A 7,761-nucleotide genomic window follows, 5' to 3' on the forward strand; every position below is an offset into this window, starting at 1 on the left:
CTATTTAACAAGCAATATAATTAAATAATTTCTTAGTAGGCATGACTCAGATTAATCACACTAACAGATATTCTATGGTACATGCCTCTGAAAATAAAATATTAAGTATATTAACTCTGTTGTGTGTCATTTTTCTCTGGATAGGCAAAAAGTGCTATCTGGATAATTGAGCAGGCAATTTTGCTTTTGAAAGTTGCTATCAAAGGACATGAGGATTTAATTTCAGATTTTTTTATTAGAAGATGGTGCATTCCACATGTAATTCTCGCTGGCTGATGCGCTTCAGAGGTGCATGAGCAGCAGCTGGCACAAAGATGAAAACTCAAAGACAGGGCTGTGGGGACAGCTGGTCCACGGAGGGTGTCTTAGCATCTTAGACCTGGGCTCTCGATTGCCTGAGTTCCTTCTGAAATGTTCTTGGGCCACTTTGGCCAGCGGCGTTCCTGGACTTAGGAAAGGCGGACACTGCTAGGCTGTTTGTTGAGGTCTAAAAGGATTAAGATTTGAAGGTGACAGGCCTGTTGGGATAATCTCCCCCAAACCTCTAAACAGTTGAGAATAATATCCTTATGCCTTTCATGTGTTCTCTCTCTCCTAGGGGTAGGCTCAAAATGGTCTTGAAAAATGTGTTTCAAAAAAATAGGCAACTTATTAGCGTGATTTAAAGATTCCTTCCCAAACTGTCACCTCCGCAGTAGAGCTTAGCAGGAAAATATGGTAATGGACAGTGAGCCCTGCTCCTCAGCGACATGAGTGGCCTCCCATTAATTAGGTTAGGGAAATGCAGAACTAAATTGCCATTTGGGGAAAGTAAAATGAAATACACTCTTTTTTCTTTTCTGCCTCCTGAATTTTGAATTCATGGAACATGGCCACAGCAAGAGCCGTTCTTTAAGACCCTCTGACATTTGAAAGTAAGAAACCTGGGGTTTGACTTTACTCTAAAGCTCTATCTCCTTCTTCCAAGTCTCCCACAACTGTCACACCAGGTCCACAACCCTAAATGGTCATTTATATGATAATAATGACAACTAAGCTCTGCCCACAGCCATCTGAACTTTACAGTGTGGCTTTGCAAGTATTAGCTCATTTATTTGTGGAACCTGAGCCCCCCAGCCCTTGGCAGAGGTGGTGGTGGGTGGGTGGGAAGTGTGCTGAGTTTGATTTATCTCTTAAAATCAAAATAGGAATCAAAGCAAAGGGAGATCTGCTCATTGTGCTTTGTAGAACTTTCTCTGCCCATCTCCCTGTCTCCCCATTAACTCCATGTCTGTATGAGCTCCGTGCACCCTCGTCAGGTTTTATTTAGGTGCTATTCTTTTTGGCTAACGTGCTTTCTGTAGCAGTTCTGAAGGTCCCCTCAGAATGCCAGGAGGTGGCCCCTTCCTGCTTCTCTTGGGATCGCCCATTGTGAAATGTGATCTAGCTCCGTTCTTCTCCGATCGTTATTACTGACCGGGGAACAGATTTACACTGTGAGGCCAGCACAGCTGTTTTGTGACTCACGGGAATATCATATTTAGCATGTTTTCCCCAGTGAAATGTATTTATTTAGATGACACATAATACTGTTTAAAAGCCAAGTCTGCCTTACTCTTAAACTCAGCCTTATGGAAGAAAACCGAGGAGTGAAAAAGGCAGCATGAGCTCATTTGGGAGAGCCAGCTGGTCAGAGTCCTTTCGGGCCATTCATACAATGAGCTCACACTGGAAATCTACACGACAGGGATGTAGACCCTGGGCACTGCACTACAGGGCACAAGAATAGGAAGTAGCCTTATAAGCAGCTCATCCTAAGTGTTTGTGGCCCACGGATATTGCCACTGGGCATGGGGGACCACTGACGGCACACAAGCATTCTAGAGAGAAAACATAGTCATCTATCACTTGAGTTGAGAGGGTGGCATCTTGGGAATTGATAACAGCATTGTGGTTTTTATCCCCTCTGTAGGTCATCCTCCAGAAAGCAACAAGGCCATTAGCACTTGAACAAGCCAGATGGCCCACTCAGCTGATGGCAGGCTCCCCCTCGCCCATCCTCCCGATTCATCTTCCCAGGCATGGCATTACTGTCCCTCACTGGGCTGGGGCTCAAAACATCTCTCCAAATATAGGGAACTGGAGGGAAACCATGCTAATGAAGTTAACATGTAAAAAATGGGCAACATTCCCACTTTGATTTTAATATTCTTCTTGGTGATGTCTGGAGCCTGGGGACTGTGCCGGGACCGCATGCTCAAAGGCTCCCATTTTATTAAGTGTATCACCTTGAACTTGCTCACCTTCCATCTCATCTCCCTCCTTCTTGCCCACCTGCACAGAGCCTTCAGATCTTACTGTTTTCCTGTCATCAATTTCCCACCCCTTGCCCTTTCATCTGCAGACCCGGAGCTTTCTCTGCTCCCCTCAACCCCGCCTCCTTCAGCTCTTGTAAAAGAATATTAAATAAAACTGGGGCTGGCATGAATCCTTCAGGAGTCTCGCTCTTTACACATCCCTATCCGAGAGAGAGCTCTGTCCCTTTATGGCATGTGTTCCCTGCTCACTAGCACTCACTGGTTTTGTCTCTGGTTGTGTCAATCGGTCAGCAGCTCAATTATTTCCCAATTCCTTGAAGTCTTGAAAGTTTAAGTAGGAATTTTTCAAACTTTTTGTAGCAGCCAAAGCCTTAGTTACCCCACTGTCATGCTCCCACCCGACATCTAGAAGAGTGTGAATGTTATAGGTTAAGACCAGAGAAGGTTCCCAATTGTCTGATAGCTGATTATCAATATCACAGGGGCCCGGGAATGGTGTAACACAGAAAACAGCCCTTTCCTGCTTGGGTTGCTTTTTAGTCTTTGCAGAACTGGCCTCAGATGTAGGCTGTAGGGGATCCTGTCTTCCACCGGTCGACTTGCATCTTCCCTGGTCTACTCATTCCCAACTCAGGGTCCTGGATGCCAGTTTCTGGTTTCCTATACAAAGTTAGGGAAACTGTGATTCTTTGTTCTATCCTGGGGGGCAAGGAAGATCGTCACAGATTTCTGTGGGTGCAGTGATGATGATGATGATGATGATGGTGGTGGTGATGAAGATGCGGCTGCTGCTGCCAATGATATTGGTGGTGATTATGACAGTGATAATGATAATGAAGAAGATGATGATGGTGATAGTGATGAGGATGGTGGTTGTGATCATGATGATGAGGATGGTGACGGTGATGCTGATAATGACCGTGGTGGTGATCGTGATGGCAGCAAGCAGTTGACGGTACAAGGTGTTGCTGTCAGTGGAACTCATTTAACCCTTATCAGCCAAGTATTACTATTACGCTCAAGCCCATTTTACAGATGAGGAAGTTGAGGCACAAAACCATTAAGTAATTAGCCTAGGGTGACCCAGCTAGAACTAGAATTTAGACCCAGACCGTCTAGCTCCAGAGCTCTAGCTCTCAGCCACTGCACTAAAGGTGCAGGTGCCTCAGAGTCTTTGGAATGGTTAATCTAGAAGCAAATGAACTTGTGTTCCTTTTAAGTAGAACTATCATTAACTATATTAAATGATCCCCACAGGCAGTGAGGATGGGATGGAAGGTGAGTGGAACAGAGAATCCCATTCTGATACACCTTTTCTTAACAGGCATCTTATGAAGAAGGTAATTACAAGCAGAACTATGTGGGGAAAAGTATGAGAGGGTCTGAGGCCCTGTTTCCTGATTTCCCCAAAGACCCTCCAGAGTGGCCCCCAAATGCTCTGCTTCCAGAGACCCCAGGGCTCCCTAGAATTCAGCTAGGATACTCATTCGTTCCAGATGTAGTAGATAATACTGGCCATCATTTGTTACCCACCTGCTACCCTGCCAGGTGCTTTTCCTTTCAGCTTTAATCCTCAAAACTGCCTTTGGAGTGAGGTGTGAATCTCTTCATTTTACAGGTGAGAAAATCGAGGCTCCAGCAAGCTTTGCAACCACCCCAAGTATAAGTTGGTGGCAAAGCTGGGATTTGAGCCAGGACAGTGTGACTCAGAAAACCTACTCTTTTCCAGATATATCGGCTGCTTGCTATACATGACCCCCATGGAAATTAGAGCCATCAGTTTCCCTTTGTATACACACAGTGACTCACCCCCCTGGGTCTTGGAAGACTCTAGTACAGTCATCAAGTATGATTTCTCTGGGCAGCACCTGTGTGGCCGCTCTTGCTCCCACACCCCGTTCGTTTCCTGCCCTGTAGGTTATTTTTAAGTCCACGGGTTTCTTTCTTTTATTCTGCCTGCCACCAGCTTGGTCCAGATGGAGGCTGAGAGCTGACTCATCTGTGCTGTAATTCCCCAGGCCCTGCTGAGGTGCTCTTACGGCCAGGGTCACATCTGTGAGCTGACATCCTCTCCACTATAGTGGCCATTTGGGCTGACAGGTCCCACACTCCTGCCAACCAACCATCCCAATTTCATCCATGAGCTCCTGCAGCTCTCTCAGGTGGACGCCATCTGCTCGCAGTGATTTATCTGCACTTACTTCTTTCCAATCTGGCTTAGAACATCCTGGTATTGACCACGGTTTGATCTAGTACCTGTCTGCTGTAGAAGCTGTTCAAATAGCCTCTGTAGACCAAGTCTAGGAGTCCATTCAATCTGTTAACTGTTTTCTTTTTACCCTTTCCCCCGGATGGGGAACATCTATTAGTCACACTATCCTTTCCAAAAATGGGGTGAGCAACTGAGTTGGTGGTTTGTGCTCTGCTGGCAGGACACTGACCTTGAGCGGTGATTGGGGAGGCCGTGTTGCTTAGTGATGGAGAACACCGGCCTTAGAGTTAGTTGGACCTGGGCTGAAGCTCTGGCTCCACCACTTCCCACCTGCGAAGCTTGTCTGGCCAGTACCACTTTCTCTCTCCTTGGGGAAATGCTGCCCCCACACTCCATCGTGGTGGTTCTGCTGCAGATCACCAACCCCAGTACACAGTCCCCTTGGCCACCATGAGTGGTCCAGGGATGGGTCCCCAGTACCTTCCCTGAGATTTTCTAAGTGCAGCCCATGGGGGATGCCCTCTCTACCCATGCAGGCCATTCCAGAGCTGCTTACGGCCCTTCTTTCAATCACCAATGAAGGAATGAAGCGTGTAAGAATGATGCCAATAAGCCCAGAGAATGGGAATCAGGAGACAGGGAGGAAGAGAGACTTACAGAGGGGTCAGCAAGATTGTCCTCCCTAGAGCTCAGTTTCTGTGCTCTCCAAGGTCAACTCCATCCCTTTCCTTTCCAGGTACCCTGAGCCATGTCATTAATGACATTAAAGGTCCCTTCGCATAGGATTGGGTTTGAGAGTCTCTTGCAAGCTACACAACAAAGTCTTGGTGGCCAATTATGTCTGGCTGTGCTCAGAGGACTCTCTACTTCTGTTTGGACAATTGTTTTGTTCTTTCAGTGATCTAAACTATTTGCAAAGCACTTTCATACCGTGTGCCTCATTAAGTGTGGTCAACCATCCTTTGAGACAGGAATCTAATGATTCAGCCAACAACCCTACTACGTGCCAGTCACTGTTCTTAGCACTGAGAATATACTGGTAAATTAGACAAAGCTTCCACCCTCATGAGCTTCATTCCAGTTGGGGGGTGTGGACAAAAAAGCAAGTGAATACAATACATAATAGAACTCCAGGCGGGAGTCAGTCCTGTGAAGAACAGGTAGAGTGACTGGAGTTTGGGTGCTATTTTAGACACAGTGCTCACAGGTGATCCTGGAAAGCTTTTCTGAAGAGTTCACATTAAATAGAGACCTGAATGAAGTCAGTGAGCCAGTGCGAAGAGCGTTATGGGCAGGTGCTACAATAAACCCAATGACCCTGCAGCAGGAACAAGATTGGCATAATCTAGATGTTATTAGCCCAGACAGTACCTTTATGTTAATTAGAAAAAGGTGCCCCGCTTGAGCCTAGCAATTAAAGGTTACAAGGAGCTATGATTGGGCCACTGCATTCCAGTCTGGGAGACAGAGTGAGACACTGTCTCTAAAAAGTTAAAAGATTTTTTTAAAAAGATAAAAAAAGGAAAAGGTACCCTTCCTGGATAGACCAATTACCACCGAACATCATTGTTCAGGACACATCTGGACAACTGTACAGGTGATCCTGAGCAAAGGCTTAGGCGACAAGGTCAGGGAGAGACAGGAACCAGGACACAGAATTTTACTGAAGTGAGTGCTGTCCGAGAGAAACGTAACACAAGCTATACATGTCATTTAAAATTTTCCAATAGCCACATTAAAGAAAAATAAAAAGAAATAGGTGACATAATTTTACACTTGATCTTAGCCAAAAGGCCGAGAAGCGATATAATTTTAATAATATCTTTTATTTAGCCAATATCTCTAGAATGTTAACATTTCAACATGTGATCAATGTAAAAAAATTATGAGATATTTAAAACTCTTTTTTATACTATTTCTTGAAAATCTAGTGCATATTTTCAAACTTACAGAACTTCCCAACTCAGGTATTGAATTTTTATCTCAAATAATTGATCCATATTTAGATTTCATAAATTTATGGTGAAAAAGTAGATGCATACACCCAGGTTGTTCCAGTCACACTTAAAAGTTTCCCAATAATAGAATTGGGCATCAGTTTTTAAATATAAACTAATTAAAATTAAAAGTAAATTAAAGATTCATTTCTTCTGTCGAGTGAACCAGTTTTCAAGTACTCCACAGCCACATGTGGCTCGTGGCTATGGTACAGGACAGGGCAGTGGAAGTGTTCTGGGAGCCATTGTAGGGCTGAGAACAGGGAATGACAGCACCTTATTACCTTCTAGAAGGATCTTTCTGGAAGCTGGGTGGCAAACAGATTTGTAGAGGGACCAGAATAAAAGTAGGGAGACGGGTTGCAACAGTGCAGGTGGGAGGTGTCGGTGACTTGCAGGAGGGCGGCAAGGCTGGTGTGAGAGTGGTCGGATTTGGGACACATTGCAAGCGTCAGGCTCACAGGCATTGCTGCTGGAGTGGATGTCTCATGTGAGAGGAAGGGGGGAATTGAGAATGACTCCCAGCTGTAGGTGGACTTGCTGGGACGCTAATGAACCTTAAGCTTCGAGCCCCCTCCCTGGCACATACCTCTCTTCAAGGCTTGGATGTTGTGCTGTGAGTGGTATTTGTGGCGATCTTTTTTTTTCTCATTCTAGATAAATATTCACTTTCATTTCTGATTTTATTAATAATTTTTTTTTCTCAAAGAGGGCTCTCTGGATTGAATAAGCCTCAAATCCCATAAGAACCTGGATCAGCCTCTACTCTGCGGTACGACTCGCTCATTTTAAAAATGAGAAAACAGAGGCTTAAAGAGGTAAAAATGATTTGACTATAGCAAATCAATACAGGCTGTCTGCATGTTTTTCTGTAATGAGGCACTTTTTGTTCAGTAAGTTGTCTTGAGATAATCCTCTTGCTTTTATAGTTGTTCACTTTTTTAAATGCCCTCTCTATGTTTTTCTATTTTTGACTGTATTATCCTTCTAAACGGAGCAGGTAACTAGGTAAGCTAAATCTTGGGTGTGTACTTTTCCCCTGAGACACTGAATTTGTTATGTGGTTAGGAGGTGGTCTAACCTGGTGGTAAAATGTGGATTTGCAGTCAGATGCTTGATGTTGGAATCCTGACTCTGCCACTAACTTGCTGTGTGACGCTGGGAGAATCACTGTCCCCCTCTGAGCCTTGTCAGTAAAACATGGACAGTAATACCTACTGTACAGGTGATTATGAGGATGAAGTGAGATACTTCA

At 44.8% G+C, this 7,761-nt stretch overlaps 1 pseudogene; it reads right to left on the reverse strand.

Moving 5' to 3' along the window:
* Positions 1-6,174: 6,174 nt before the first annotated feature.
* LOC123633593 lies at positions 6,175-6,315 on the reverse strand (annotated as a pseudogene).
* Positions 6,316-7,761: the final 1,446 nt, after the last annotated feature.

This window comes from Lemur catta, chromosome 2 (assembly GCF_020740605.2).
Source record: "Lemur catta isolate mLemCat1 chromosome 2, mLemCat1.pri, whole genome shotgun sequence".
Lineage (NCBI taxonomy): Eukaryota > Metazoa > Chordata > Mammalia > Primates > Lemuridae > Lemur > Lemur catta.